This window comes from Vigna unguiculata, chromosome 2 (genome assembly GCF_004118075.2).
Source record: "Vigna unguiculata cultivar IT97K-499-35 chromosome 2, ASM411807v1, whole genome shotgun sequence".
Lineage (NCBI taxonomy): Eukaryota > Viridiplantae > Streptophyta > Magnoliopsida > Fabales > Fabaceae > Vigna > Vigna unguiculata.
The window spans coordinates 1269382-1286667 of record NC_040280.1 but is presented as its reverse complement, the minus strand read 5'-3'; the positions used below and the strand labels follow the sequence as shown (position 1 = coordinate 1286667).

The following is a 17286-nucleotide window of genomic DNA, read 5'->3' as shown; positions in this document are numbered from 1 at the left end:
TTCTGAACCGGAAGTACCTGACTCTGCTTTTTGTACCAGCTTAGCATTTGAAAAATATTTTAATATAAAAATGAGTTCAAAATTCAGTAAGTGATGTGATATATTCAAATGTTACACAAAATCTCAACAAATCCAATTCCATGAAGAGACAAAGGCAATTTTGAATAAATTATTAATGCACAGGAACCATAAAATACCTTTCAGGTAAACTAAGTCCTTGATTTTCAAGCTCTTGATTGAGTTGAGTCAACCACTTCTAAGATTCTAAATTATTAGGATTTATCAAACGCTGGCTGCAAAATGCAAGAAATTGAGGAAGCTTAAACGTAGAGAAAAATTATCAAGATCGTAAAATACCCACAATTAATCTCAAGTTTCTCCTGAAGGAAAATCTAGCAGCATTATATTCAGTAGATAGTTTTCATATACCTTATATTCAAATCAACCTGTAAAGGAGATAATTCAGAGTATACTGTTGCGTCTTCTGAACTACAATCTGACTTTCTATCACTACATTTTGATTTATTAGATAACAACATTGCAATTGACTGATCAGAAAACAATGTTGCAATTGAAAAAGGGTCACAAAGAGTAAGGTTTAAAAATAATGGGGTGGGGTGTAATTTTGTTATGAATGGGGGTGCAAGCAAAAAAATCATAATGTATGGGAAACGGATTACGAATGCCGTTTCGTAAAGTTCAGAAACGGATTCTGTAATCCGTTTCAAAAAAAAATTGCAATTTTTTAATTTTTTTTTTGAAACGGATTACAGAATCCGTTTCAGAACTTTACGAAACGAAATTCGTAATCTGTTTCCCATACAATTTGACTTTTTTTCGTGAAACGGCTTAGGTAATCCGTTTGGTAAATGATTGAAACGCATACCAGAATCCGTTTTACAAAAGATTTCAAGTTATAGTTTTTGAAACGGAAATTGACGTTACCTTCCTTCTTTTCTTGCTTATCACTTTCTCATTCACGTGAATACATATTGTTTACTTTACATCCTTAGTTTATTATTTTTTTTTCTTTCGCTTTTATGCTCACGGTGCAGACCATATATATATACTTAAAGTTTGTTATTTTTACGCATTCCTTTTTTTCTTCTTTGGTGAGCCATGCATCAAGACCTTTAGACAATAAATAAAGGTCATACAAAATTTATGATTGTGGTGGGGTCGTGGGCACTAGTTAGAGTATATTAAGGTGTTGACTTTTCTCATTGTAATTTTTTTAATGAAATGGATTACAGAATCCGTTTCATAACGTTTTGAAACGAAATCTGTATTCTGTTTCCTATACATTTTGAGTTTTATCGTGCAACAGCTTTTGTATTCCGTTTGGTAAAAGTTTGGGGGTGCAGGGACGTTGACGCAGTAAATAAAATTTACTGTGTCCCTACCCACTTTTATCCAGGGTATAAACGTCAATTTTGGGAGTACAGAAGAACTCTTGTAAGTGCAGAGAGAAGGCCCCCTTACCTTATACCACCCTTTATAATAAATAATAGACAGATAACGAACTTTAGATGGTAAACAGTTGTTTCATTAGTTATTTAAAAACTTACTTCTTGTACAGCTTCGTGAATAAAAGACTATAAGCCAAAAGAACACGTCTTTATTCTAACTCCTACAAAACAATTCATTACTCCATAATCTAGCCCATCAAATCAAGTGATAGAGGAAAAAATATGATTTAATAAAAAAAATAAAAACAGGTCAAACGATTAATCTGTTATAATAGTTATTTATATAACTATGTATATGATGAATAGTTTTTTAATATGAAAACAAATAACTGTTAAAAATAAAATGTTAATAATTAATTTGATATAATTATTAAAAAATAATTTTAATTATGAATTTGTAGATAAAAGGTAAAGATGACTAAAATTGAATAAAGCGATAAAATTAAATTTTAAAGTTCAATAGATAAGAGAATTAAAAATGGGCATAGAATAGTTATATAATATAAAGAACTTTATTGAAGTATATTAATTAACCTATGTAATTAATAATATTTAGGGAATAAAGCTTAATTAAAGATTAAATAAAATTATACTTACTAAAAGATATTTTAATATTTAGTTAAAAGTAATTAAAATTTCATTAATTTAATAGGTAAAGGCGAAAGAATATAAGGTACACCAAATTGGAAATAAATAAATAAATATAATTGAATTATAGCAAATCAGTATTCATTTATATATTTATTTGAAAAAATATTATAAAAATATTAGTTAGGGTGAACAAGTCTTTCATTCACTGTACATATGACTCATATATGTTACACTGATGGGTTGGAATCTGCGAGCCAATCCAGCTCACCATGGGTTCGGGTTGAGTTGGATTAAATTTTTTTTATAAATTTCAATACGGGTTGATTTTTGACCCGACTCATCTAGAACTCGGCTCATCCGGGTTGAATCCGTGGTGAACAGAGTTGGCTCACCAACCCGTAAATAAAGAATCACACAAGTATTTTTTGGTTAAGTTAGATTTTGTATTTGAGTCATTAGATTTTTTTTAGCCAACACATAAATAATTTGTATTTTTGTGATTTTTGTTTGTATTTGGTCGGATTACCCGTTTTGACAGCTCTATGTTACACCTAAGACACTCGGTCACATCTCATTCTCATTTAGTGTCATTTATGATTATTTATTACAAGTGAGACATATCTCACATCTCATTTAGTGTCATTTATGATCAAAACACATCTCCATAATATTGGTAAGTTAAGATGAGTGACAACATGAATGCATCCTGGGATGACCTAAAAACATCACCCAATGCATGTCAAGTTCACATCCATCCAAAGTCACATATATGATTAGCATGTCTTCGTATTAATATTGACAAATGATACTTATGTGGTAGCAAACATACATCATAAAGTAAGACATGTACAAAGTCATCTCAATCGTTCAATGAATGTCTAATTTAGGTTTTCTCTGACCCAAAAAATAAAATAATTTTAAGTTTAGTATATAAATTAATAGGCTCAAATTCTTATTAATATTATTAAAGTTGATTTATGATGAAATAATGTTATAGTTTTAAGTTAGTTAGGATGTGTTAATAGAGGTTGTTACAATATAAACTCTCACCAATCATACTTATTAGTTTTATTACTTTAAAAATTAATAAATACATTACAAAGTTAGTTTTGTAAAACATAAGGGAAGGATTTTTAAAATTTTTTTAGTGAAAATATTAAATAATAAGTGTAACATCCCATTTAATAGTTTTTACGCTATCAAATAAAACATCACATTATAATCAAACAAAGCAGATAGTAGAAACAAACTATTATAGAGTATTGATACAGTCATCTAAAATAACCATATAAGTTCCTATCAACATGTACAATCTAAACAAGGTAGAGTAAATTTATACATCTCAAACTCCAAAGAACCTAACCCAAAAGCCACACTGGATTTCCAAGCTAAAGATCAACTCCTATCCAGGAGAGGGGTGTCTTCATCTGGATTCTTCTCTGCTCACACCAAAAGTGGGTGATCATTGCAAAGGAAAAACACACAAGGAAAACAACAAGGACAAGAAAGGGTAAGCTAACTGAAATAAGAGAAAATCATGCAATTCACAGTATAAATATCATTCACAAAACATAGTTCAATTACATAACTCTAGACTCAATATCCGGATTGTGTAAGCGACATTAGATCTTTTGGTGGCTTGCATCTGTGAAGGTTCCCAAACTCTACAGAGTTTGGGCACAAGGGGTTATCACCCAACCACTCCTAGGGTAAGTCCCCTTCGCGTCTAAGACTTGATCAAGTCCAAAGACTAGGACCTTCTGCTACTCCTCATGACATAATCCATTCCGCTCTATCTGAGCATGAATGATTATTGGAGTTTCTGGATACCAACCAATACGGAGTCCTCACGTCCTTACACACACTAACATACTCATCTGAATTTCCCTTGAAATTCTATTTCAACCACAACTTCTCATAATTCATATTCATCCAATTTCACCATACTCAATATTAGCAACAACATTCCAAGCATATAAGAGACTAATTGCATAAAGTCACATTTAAACGTATAATTTTATCCCTTAAATCAGAATATCATACACCCCACTGCAGTGATTCTCGCTCAAGCTAGAAGGTCTAGCCCAGGCGAGAGGCCATCTCGCTTAGGCGAGTGGCAAAAATAAAAATCTGGGCGAACTCTAGTTCAGGCTAAACTGGTTCGCTTAGACGAGAGTGTCTCTCGCTCAAGCGACCTCAGCTCGCCTAAGCGAGGCTTCGCGCAGGAACAGGGGTGGGTTTTCTGGTGCTTTCGCTCAGGCGAGAGCCACTCGCCTAGGCGAAAATACTAGATTATAAACATGTTCCCACATGCAGGACACTACAAGAAAATGTCTTATTAGTAACCAATTTTAGTGACTAAAAGTTGTTAGTCACTATAGTGACCAATTTAGATACCAATTTACAAATTTAAAATTTATTGGTTACTAAAATAGTCACTAATATAAATAAAAAATTATAATTCGTCACTAAATTTGTCACTAATTAATTAGAGAGCAATTTAATAACTAAGTTATTTTGGTAGCCAAAACTTAGGTAGCTAATTTTTAGTGACCAATTTTCTTTGGTAGCCAAAACTATGGTAGCTAATTTTAAAAACCAATTTAGTGACCAATTATAATTTTTTATTCATAATAGTAACTATTTTAGTAACCAATGATTTTTTTTATTTTGTAAACTTGTATCTAAATTAGTAATTATAGTAACTAACAACTTTTGGTCACTAAAGTTGGTTACTAATGAACCATTTTCTTGTAGTGGGAGCCCAGATTCTTCACACAAATCAACACACACCCAATTATGCAATCCAAACATCATTTCAACACTTAAACATGCAATTTAGGGTCATCAGAACAAATTTCTATACGAATTTGAGTAAAATGGTTAGCTTCCCTTACCTTTGCAATTACTACTAGCAAAATCAGCTCTCAACAGGAAGATACTTCAATTTCACCACCTAAGGAGCTGGAATAAAATTGTCAAGAGTAAGAATAGACCCTAATTCAACTCAGAAAGATGGAAGGACCCAAAATTTAGAAATTTGGAGGCAAGGGAGAAATTGAGATCAACTTACGCGTAGGGAGGGGAGGCTCAGCTTGAGGAAGAGGTCTTGAACTAGCCTCAGGTCTGATTTCTGCAACAGAAGAGAATGATTCAAACTTATGGCAAGAATTTAGCCCCTTTTTGTTAGAGAGAGGGTAGAGGAAATGGTGAGGGAGAAGAGTGCAAAGTGAGTGGTGGAATGGTGTTTCTGTGTGAATGGTAGTAGAGAGAGAAAGAAGGAATAAGAAGAAAGAAAAAAGGGAATCTCACAATAAGTGTGATAGAATAAAAGATTTTTTTTAAAATATACCAGTATTCTTCTTAATTTTTCACTTTAATAATAATCTTTTGCTTTTTTAATTATTGAGATAGTATAGTATCCAATTTAACTAATAATGATAGACATATAACTATTAGGTAAGATTTTATGATTAGAAAATTGAATTTTGGTTGTATGGGATTTTTGTTTTCTTTAAGAGGGTAAATGAATTATGATAATGAAATAAATGCAAAATTAATTGAACATTTATATTTAAATATAATAGATATTATAATTAAAATATGAATAAATGTATATTTTATTTTCCAAGTATTTCAAATATTTAAAATAAATATTTACACTTACATCATTCATAATGCAATCAAAATAAATACTAATACTTATTATATAAATTAAATATATAACAAATAATTTAAATCAACATATATTACGTTATACAAAATCTCATAGTACGTACAAAAACATATATTACATACACAACCTTATAATACGAACAAAAACATATATTATGTATACAACTTATAATACGTACAAAAATATATATTACATACACAATCTTACAGTATATACAAAAGCTAAACTTACAAATTTGGAAAAAATATTAGTTATGATGAACAAATCTCTCATTCATAATATGTCTATTTACTAACACACATGACTCACAAAATTATCTTAACTACTTATTACAAGTCAGACACATGTCACATCTCATTTAGTGTCATTTATGATTACCTATTACAAGTTAGACACACCTCACATCTCATTTAGTGTCATTTATGATTAAAAGACATTTTCATAATATTGACAAGTCAAAATGAGTGACAGCATGAATGCATTGGATGACCCTGAAAACACCACTCAATGCATGTCAAGCTCACATCCCATCCAAAGTCACTTATGGTTAGCATGTCTTTCCAGTAATATTGACAAATGATACCTATATGATAGCATGAATACATCCTTAGGTGAGACATGTACAAAGTCATCTCAATCATTCAATGAATGTCAAATTTAGGTTCTATAAGACAAAAAATAAAATAATTTTAAGTTTATTACATAAATTAATAGACTCAAATTCTTATTAATATTATTAAAGTTGATTTATGATGAAATAGCATTATAGTTTAGTATGTTAGAATTTGTTTATAAGGTGGTTACAAACTCTCACTGATAACTGATTATTAGTTTTATTATTTTAAAAATTAGAAGGTTGGTTTAGTAGAATATAAAGAGAAGAGTTTTAAAACTTTTCAGTGAAAATATTAATAATAAGTTTGATACAATATTATTTTTTTAAATATACTACTATTTGTTAGATAGAATTTGATGATGATAAATGAATTATGATAATGAAATAAATGCAAAATTAATTGAACATTTATATTTAAATATAATAGATATTATAAATAAAAAATAAATAAATGTATATTTTATTTTCAAAGCTTTTCAAATATTTAAAATAAATATTTGCACTAACATTCTTTATAATGCAATAAAAAAAATAAAATTCATTATATAAATTAAATATACAACATATAATTTATATCAACATATATTACGTATAAAACTTCATCGTATGTAAAAAACATATATTACGTACACAACCTTATAATACATACAAAAACAAAACATATATTATACACACAATCTTATATGATGGGGAAAACAACAACAAACAATATACCAGAGAATGCAGCGGATATAATTTTCCCTAACTTGCAAAAATCTATGAGGAGCAATAATCAAAGAGCAGCAATAATAAATCACCAAAAGCACAAATAAAGGCACCAAGATTTTAAACGTGGAAAACCCCTCAAATCAAGGGTAAAAATCACGAGTCGTCCAGACCAAAGAAATAGCTCCACTATGATCAACAAGAGTACAAAAGAGTCTCAATCAATAGCACAAATTAGTGCCAACACCCAACCAAATAACAAAGCAACAAAGCTTTCAAATAGAGAAGAACAAGAGGGGAAACCTCTACAAATCACTGCTACAGTGCAAAATTAATATCTCCCAACTCAGACCTCGTATCAAAGATCTGGCCGGTCAGAATGAAGAGAAATGAGTTCCGAACCTGCTGTAAAAATTTCAGCCCGATCCAACGGTGAACGAATCCGCAGCGCCGAATTTACTGCGACAGCTCTATGAAAAACGTGAACAGAATTTTCCCTCTACCTCTCCCTCTATGTGTTAGGGCTTTCAGTGTGTTCTGACTCTATTGTTCTGCCTCTCTCTTTATTTTATAGCCTCCTCTCCACTAGGTTAAGTGAGACATGGGCTTCTCAAATTTTGGACCTTTTCTCCACATAGGAAGAGAGCCCAATACCCAACATTATAGTATGTAAAAACTTACAATTTTATTTTCTTCAAAGTTTCATATGGAGGAGTTCTTTTATAAAAAAATATTTGAAAGTCTCAGTGAACTTATACAGTTAGTCAAATAAAAGACACTATTTGACCATCACACCAAAAAATATTTGACATTAAAATATGAATATAAAACAAAGTTACATACTCCTAATTCTTTTAACAAAATAAAAGGTGCTTTTTTAATTCATGTTCAACTTCAACATATAATCAACACATCCATTGCCTAATAAATGGTGTCAATTGTCATAAGCAAGTGACAATGTTTCACATTACATGAGTACACAGAACAGGTCTTAGACTCCTTAGAGTGATTCCGACAAAGCCTCAGAGGGTCGTAGTGCCAATGCTCTGAAACCTTTTGTACCCGTAACAACAACCTTGTTCAGATACCAGATGTAAAACTAATGCAAAAAAAGTAATAATGACTAACCTTTAGTCACTGTCGCCACTGTCACCCTCTAATGTGTTTTTTCGTTTCAAACCCTTGCCCTCTTAGTGTGACATACGTAAGAAGTCGTCCAATCATCTAATGAATGTCAAATTTGCATCATGTAAGATCAATTTTTTTTAGTTTAGTACAATAAATTAGTGGGGTCAAGTTTTTATTAATATTATTAAAGTTTGGTTATGATCAAATGGTGTTATACTTTAGTTAGAGTTTGTTAGTAAAAGAGGTACAGTTTCAACTCCCACCTATTATACTTATTAGTTTTATTATTTTAAAAATTAATAAATACATTAGAGAATGAGTTTAGTAGAATAAAAGGAAAGGATTTTTGGTAGAAATATTAAAGGGTAGGTTTGATAGAATGCAAGAAAAAAAAAGAAACAAACTTTATTTGTTTTGGTGGAAATATTGGAAGGTGTATTTTGTAGAATAAAAAGAAAAGAGTCTTAATATTTTTAGTAGAAAGAATATAATGTGCGTTTGGTATAATAAAAGAAAAAGAGTTTCAATTTTTTTTAGTGGAAATATTAGAGTGTTTGATTAAGAGGGGTGTTACAGTTTGTAGAATAAAAAAAAGAGATTTTTTTATTTATTTATTTGTGTGGAAATATAACAAAATGATCTAAATATTTTTAGTGGAAACATTAGACAGTAAGGTGGTGAAATGAAGGAAAAGATAGAAAATAAAAATTTTGGTGGAATTGTGGAATCTCTTGTATTAGTATAAAAAGAGTAGAAGGATGAGGTAAGAAGGAGGATTTAAATGCATTTTATCATTTTTGGAAAGAGTTTGGTAGCATAAAGAAAACGAGCTTTATTTTTTTTTTAGTATAAACATTAGAGAGTGGGTTTTGAAGAATAAAGGGAAAGAGTTTTAGGTTTTTTTAGAGGAAATATTAGAGAGTGAGTTTGCGAAAATATAAAAAAAGGGTTTTATTTATTTTTTAAATATTAGAGAGTGGGTGAAATAAAGGAAAAGGGGGGAAAATATAAATTTTGGTGAAATCGTGGAATCTCCTGTGTTAGTACAAATATAGTAGGAGAACGCTGATAATATCATTTTTTACCTCTTTTTTTATGTTTATTGTCATGAATAAATCAACTATTTCCTAACTTTTATCTTGTTATATCTTCAAATTTAATGTGTTTTGTATTGTTTTGTGTTTTAGTTATTTTATGTTTGTTTTGTCTCTAATCTCTCTTCTAAGTGTGTTAAATAAGTTAATAGGAAGCATTTGTGGTGGAGGAAAACAAGCAAGAACTCAAGGGAGAATGATTGAACAAGAAAAGATTGATTTTGAAGCAAATACTCGCGTCGGGTGCCACTGGAATCATGCTCAGTGCTTTAAATACAGAATGTTGTCAAACTGCTCAAGGTTGAGTGGTGGAAAACTGAAGCTGAGCGCCACGAGGCTGAGCGGTGGAAAATGGGGTTGAGCGCCATTCAGTTTGTAAAACATGGCGCTGAGCGCTCTTGAGAGTTTGGTCCATTCCTCATTTTGCACGATAAAGAAACACTTTTGGGTGCTTAGAGAGCCTCTTGAATGTTTCTAGGGGTGTTGGGAAACTCTTCCACTCCTCCTTGGGTCTTCTCCTCCATTCATGGTGGGTTTTCACCCTTTTGGGGTTAGAGAAGAAGATGAGTTGCGAATTGGAGATGGAGATGCGAATGGAAGGCACAATTTGAGCATGAAACAGTTACCAAGAACCTTGGGAGAGGGCTTGTATAGTCTCTTTGATTTCTATTTATTCCATATCTCTTCAATTTGTAAAACCTAGGTTCTCCACCATCACTACAAAAAATGATTATTATCTACGAAAATTTATCTATGAAATATGATTCGTAGATAATATCATTTTATCTATGAAAATAAAATGTATTATCTACGAAAATTTTCTAGATAACAATAAAATATATTATCTACGACGTAGGTAACCATGACAACATTTTTTCAGGCTCGTTAATCCCACTCACTACTCACATTCATCCTAAAGACTCACGCTCACCCAAAAGCTGTTCATCTTAGGCCATAAAAATTGTTCTTTAGAGGCTTTATGTCTGGACGTTTGACTCTCGACGTTCACTGTGAGGTTCAGTTGAGGAACGACTGTGTGACTGTGCGAACGATTGTTCGAACGACGGCTCACCCAACATCGACTGCACTTCATCCCCGATGCTCTCTATCTCGACCCAGCTCGCAAGGGTTTACGGTGCGAATGAGGTTTACGAACTGGGTTTTTTTTCAAGAAAGAAGAAATTGGAGGTTTTCCAAGTAAGTGATTGGTTTAGGGTTTTATATTTTGCATTTTTTTGGGACAATTTTATTCAATCCTTCACTTTCCAATCTTAATCTTAGTATCTTTGTTTAGGGTTCTATAAGGTTCTACTCACCTAATTTTTGTTAGTTAGAAAATTGTATTTGTACCCTTTTTCGAAGCCCTGTTGTGATTATGACATGAATGATTGATAATTAATAAGTAGAAGTGCAATTAATTTGTCGAGGTATACTACTTCCTCATTCTGATAGTCTGGTTTAATGTAGATTTTGGTAGAAATGAGGTAGAGGTCTTGAAGCATGTGTCAAACTACTTACATCCTGTCGACTCAGAATTATTGTTGAACATACTTGGCATTTCTGAGTTGAAGGTGATATTACATGCCTTTATGATTGAGTTTGAACTATTGTGTATTCTATCAAATTTTTATCAATATTACTGTTGTATTCATAGTAACCAATCCTGCAAAATCAATGCATTAATGTTGTATAATCTACGTGTACAGAGTTCTGCATACACCCTTGATTATTATTATTCTTATTGTTTTTGTTTAATGGTATAAGAGACATAATATAAAATTGATGAAGGAATGAAGAAAAAGTGAGTGTAGTATGTTTGCACGAATAACTACTTACTAAGATTAGACAGAATATTATCAAGTCCTTTTCATAATCTCATAGAAGTTAGAAGTTATAGAGTGAGTGGTTAGAGTCTCATTTTAATGGCTCTAATTACTATATCATATACACTTGGAAATAAAAGAAAAAAATGTTGGAAGTTTAATAATAAAGCTTTTCTATATCAACAAAAAAAAATTACAAAATTAGTTGGCGAATTATTTCTTATGGATATTCCTTATAAATATTATATATCCCTCATTTTGTTCATTCCTAATAATAACTAATCACTAGTGTGCAACACTCAAAACATGATTTTTCATTTCAGTGTCTTTTTGCTGCTGCACTTTTACTTTAAGTGTTTTTTCCCTTTTTAATTTTTCAATTGATTCCATCAACTTATGTGTCAAAATGTTAAACCCCTCGAGTTCTCTGACTTCCATTGTTGTTTCCTAGTTAGTTATTCCTTAGATTTATGATTATTGTGTTTGTGAATTGTGATTTATGACTGTGGGTTCTTACTATATCTTTAGTTTTGAGCCTTTTTTACGCATTTATTTATATATAAGAAATTATTTATCTTTCTATAATCTTTAATGTAACGGCATTTGTGGGACAACCCTTCTATCCCACCCTTTGGGATTTATGACTTTAGCTTCAAATTCCATTTTTTAACCTGTGCTAAAGAACTACCACTATCAATTATACATGTAACTAATAACTATACCATTTACCATCAATTATACGGTTTTCTTGTATGGATCAATGTGTATGTGCTAGATTGAAGCTTTATTAGTGATAATCAAAGTTGGAAGTATGCTTATTTTAAAGGACTTAATTATTTTGTTTCAGTTATAGCTAATTATTATTTGAGTGGAAGTATTTCAAGCCAAAATTACTTTCCTAGAGGTCTAATTACCATATTTGCTTAAATGTTAACCCCATACAATTTTGGTGTTGTTTTGTTGATGAAATTATTAACTATTTTAGTTGTGTATTATGTGTGTATGTTTACACTATTTTTTTCTCTGACTTCTGCATTCAACTGGTTTATAGAGTTAAGCTCCATTCTAGCAACATTAGGCATGAAACAAATTCTCCATTTTGTTACTATGATTCTATTGTATATACAGGTTATAAAAAGTGTAATTAAATATAGATGGAATGCATTGCCTGCTGAGCAGCGAGACAAAATGAAAAATTTCATCTCTGATGTTATTGTACAAGTACGAGCGACATCTGTAAAATGTAGAGACCATAACTAGTGACACTTTTTGTGTTGATTTGTATGCTTTAGTCTCTTTACATATTTTTTCTTCTTTACTGACCCTTTTTTGTTTAGTTATCTTGCAATGAGGTGTCATTTCGAAGAGAGCGATTGTATGTCAACAAACTCAATATTATTTTAGTTCAGGTGTACCTATGTCATATTGGTGAATTAATTATTTATGTTATTCTCACCCACTTATACTGTGCACATTTTATTTTTCTAGATTAAATTTATTCATTTTCGTAGTTTGATTTACCTTTCTTTTAATAGTTCTCCTGCCATGTTTGATTACATTCTTTTTCTGTTTGATTAACTACATATGAATGTTTTGCTGAAATAAGTCCTGCATCCACAAATTTTGAAGCATTAATGGCCAATGAGATGGAGAAGATTGATTCCGGACCTTGTTTCAGCAGCTAAACAACTGAAACAATTTATGAGAATTGTAGGGCAATATTGAAGGTATGCTCATCGTTTTTCTCATAAAGAATGTTCCTTTAGTTAATGAGTGACACACATTTAATTAGTATTTTTCATTTGAGAAAACTCATCTACAAGAATCCATTAATTTAAAGAATTAAAAATGTATCTTTCTATTAAGTTTAAGTTAAAATATATTTATATAATATTTGAATGTTATAAACATGAATAAATATTTTCTATTTTGCTTTATACGTAGATTTTGAGTTTAATAATGTAGTTAGTGTAACATCCCGTTTTCATAGCTTTCATACTATCAAACAAAACATTAAATTTTGATAATTCAAAAGCAGTTGATAGAAACAGGCCAGTATAAAGTACAATACAGTCATCCTCAAAATAACTATACATATACTGTCTATACATACAACCTACACTAAACAAAAGGGTTACAAAACACCCCAAGCATCTAAGAGGAAAAACAGATTACAACTACTGCTGGAAACGTCCCGGAACCCACTCAACTCCTGTCAAGGAGTAGTGTATCCTCACCTGCACCTATATCTACTCACGCCATTCAGTAAGGACGATCATTGCAAAAGTAGAAGACACATAGAACACACAACATGCAAGAAGGGTAAGCTACCTTGAACCAAGAATAAGTCACATGCAATTTTGATAATTAGGCATTAATCAGAGTTAATCACACAATTATCAGAATCATCCAATTCATCACAACCATAACACCATAACACCATTCTAGACTCGATATTCGGATTATGTAAGTGACATTGGAGCTCTTGGTGGCTTGCACTTGGGACGGTTCCCAAACTCTGCAGAGTTTTGGGCACAAGGGGTATTCACCCAACCACTCCCAAGGTAAGCCCCTTCACGTCTATGACGGATCGGGTCCATAGACCAGGACCTCCTGCTACTCCCCCCGACATAATCCATCATACTCTACATGAGTCTTAATGGTTACTAGGAGCGTCAGGATGCCACCAATATGAGTCCTCATGTCCTTACATTTACTAAAACCATCTTCCTTAGAATTTCCCTTGAAATCCTAACTCCAACATATTCTCATACAGACCAATTTCATACTCAATTCCATCATACTGACTATCATGCATAAGGATCACATACAAGACTAGCCATTATCACATCAATGCAATTAATACAACATCAATTAGTCAAAAACAGTGAAAGAGCTAACTTATGTAGGGAATCTCGCTTAGGCTAGAGGGTCTCGCCTGAGCTAGAGAGTTTTCTCGCTTAGGCGAGCTGCTCTCGCCTGAGCGAGACCTCATACAGTGACAAATTAAAAATCCTGAGCGAACTCTCGCTCAGGCTAAGCTGGCTCGCCTAGACGAGAAGTTCTCTCGCTCAGGCGACTCCAGCTCGTCTAGACGAGACTTCGCGCAGTGACAGAGGTGAACTTCTGGTATTTTCGCTCAGGCGAGAGCTGCTCGCCTAGGCGAAATTACCAGGACTTCTCATCTGTTCTTCACATGCAGACTTGCTCAAAAACATCCAACACTCAATTTCACACACAGGCAGTTCCAAACACGAATTAAACACATAATCAAGCCATTCAATCACTCATGAACACATTTCATACCAAAATTGGACGAAAAGTCAGCTTCCATTACCTATTTTTGGGTGAATACTTGAGTGAAGACAACTTAAGAGAGGAGGAGCAGAATTTCTTAGCTTGACCTAGAAGAATTCATCATTTAGCCACATGGAAAGGATGAACACTTGATTAAACTCTGAATGGAAGCAGAAATTCGAGTTAAATTTCGAAATTGAACTTCAAAACACAAAGAGAGGCTTACCTAGAAGAAGGGAGGCTATGAGTGGAGGCAGCAGGAGGCTCAGGTGTGGTTTCTTCTCTAGAACCTGATCAAGAATCAAGAGGTTGTGAGATGCCAGCAAGGTTTGAGAGAGACAGATGGGGAGAGAGTTGAATTGTAGAGAAACTGAGAGAGAGGGGTTGGGTTTCTGTTTTTGGGAAAAACTTGGAAAAAGAAGGGTATTACATTCTCCCCAACAACAAAAATTTTTAACCCGAAAATTGAGACTTACTAGAGAACAAGTGTGGATATGACTTTCTCACGTCTCCTTCTAATTCGCAAGTGGAATCACCTGTCCTCTTGTCCCAAATGACCTGGACTAGTCTGATGGACTTCCCTCTGAGCTGCCTCATCTGAACATCTCCTAAACCAACGGGCTGAACCTCCACTGTAAGATCTCCTCTAATCTGCAGATCTTCCATCTCAAGCACATGGGAAGGGTCAGGCACATACTTCCTGAGCTGTGAAACATGAAACACTGAGTGGAGATTGGCCAAAGGAGGAGGTAGTAATTGTAAATAAATTTTATTATATAACTTTTTAGATCTTTATTTTAAATTTGTGTATCGAAGAGTATTTTAAAATGTGTGATTCCATTAATGATCATAGTTTAGAAAAGAAAGTAAAATTGTTAAAATATGAGCACATAGGTGTACAAATGGAATGGATCTGAGGCTATAGCAGTAGGGCCATTCATGCGAAACAAATTGTAACTGTTACCAATGCTCAACAACTTCTCCTTTTAGTCTCTCATTTTTGACATTCATGTTATTTTCGAAAAGACCTTGCTTAATCTTGTAGAAGATTATGCACTGCTTATTGATTATTCCCATGATGAATATAATAGTTTATTTTCTTGGAATGTTTGTCATTTGAATATAATAGTGAGCATTCTTTTGACATCTTTCCATCCTTTCTCTTTTCATATCTAAGAGATGTATCTTATTTGGAGTTTTAGATGTTGTGTTTAGTGAGTTTTATATTTGTGTAGCCTTATGCAGGAGCTTTTTTGTTATATACCATTGATATGGATTATTCAAGAAGATATGGATTAGCTTTTGCTTTGGCCAACCGACTCCAAAAGCCTTCTCTTTTGGCTATTCAGCTAATGGATATATTTTCTACTATGATGAAGCATGATAAAGGTATTCAACATTCAATTTGCTTGGATATTCAGGTAACAAATGTTCTTTATGTATAGGAGTGGTATATGAAGTTCACCTTGTATAACTTTGGATTTTTCATTTTACAATGATCTTGATTCATTTAAGAATTTTTTCTGATAAATATTTAAAGATCGCGATCCTGCTTGTTTGTCTAATGCATTTAAATATTGTATGTTTGTTAAATATCGACAACTTGAATACCTTTTGTGGCTTGATTCTTTAATTGAAGTTTTATGTTTTAAATACACAGAACATGGAGTGGTTTCACACCAATCAGGATTGAATGTATGATAGATGCTATAGTAGTAGAAGAGATGGCGACAACATTAATATGAACAAGGCCAACTTCAACAAGGTGGGATAACCACAAGAAAACAACCAACAACAAAGTTACCAAGAGCAGAACCAACAGGACATGACTACTAAATATTAGGCATTTAGAATTTTACATTTTTGAATTATGTTAGCGCTTTTAGATTATATTTATTAGAATTTGATTAAAATTTTATACAATATATACGAAACAAATTCATGGAGATTGTATAAGAAATGGAGCTTTTGAAAGTGTCTTTTTGATCATTTAGAATCTGTTTTATTTTTTTAAAATTATATTTAAGTTATCTACAAAAAAGTTCGTAGGTAAATTATCTATGAAGATTTTCATAGGTAAATTATTTACGAAATATTTCGTAGATAACTTAGTACCGAAATGTGTCTCTTATCTACGAATATTTTTGTAGGTAATGTTCGTAGATGATGTTACCTACGAATGACATTTTTTGTAGATAAAGTTACCTACCAATCGAATACCTACAAAATTCGCTTCGTAGGTAGTTCGTAGATAACATCATATTACTTACGAAAATTGTCTATTACCTACGAATTTTGGGTATAGATAATATTCATATTTCTTGTAGTGCATGGAGAGCCAAACCTATATGTTGAGATTAGATGTAATAAAATGATTTCTTGTGTATTGTGTTATGTTAATCCATATGCTTTTCCATTTGTATGTTAGTATTTGATTTTCATGCATAATGTTTGCTTTGGTTTGGCCACCCATGCATGATTTGTGGTTCTTGAGGTGTTGGAAAATGTCTTTTGAACCTATAACTGAAATTGAATGCCTAATGGATCTTGTATCTAGGGATAGAACATGATTCATTAGTAATCTTAAGACTCTTGAACTAATGCATGATTTCACTTGTTGAGGATTCAAGGAATTGGAACTTGATGAGTTATCATAGACTCAAAGTCACTAGGAATAGGATTTGAGTATTCTTGTGAGTTGATTTTGACTTGAAATTAGAATTGAGATGTTTGTGAATGCATAAGAATATAGTGAATGAAATCTATTCTTGACGATTGTATATAATCTATGTTAAATTTCCGTGCACACCAATTGTTTCATAAAATACCAAAAAGTGTTTCTTTGTGTTTTTGCGAGTTTTGTTGTCTATTTGTGTTGTGAATTGTG

General features: G+C 32.1%; 1 long non-coding RNA gene across 5 annotated transcripts; it reads left to right on the top strand.

Annotated features, from left to right (window-relative positions):
* Positions 1–10139: 10139 nt before the first annotated feature.
* On the top strand, positions 10140–16359 carry LOC114170415. 5 transcript variants are annotated; one of them, XR_003601056.1, is made up of 4 exons: positions 10141–10476; positions 10747–12829; positions 15635–15788; positions 16060–16359. It is a non-coding gene; the product is annotated as an uncharacterized LOC114170415 (long non-coding RNA). The 5 variants fall into 5 exon arrangements; XR_003601054.1 differs by having other exon boundaries at positions 15635–15820; XR_003601055.1 differs by having other exon boundaries at positions 10142–10476; positions 10747–10850; positions 12440–12829; positions 15635–16359.
* The last annotated feature ends 927 nt before the right edge of the window (positions 16360–17286 follow it).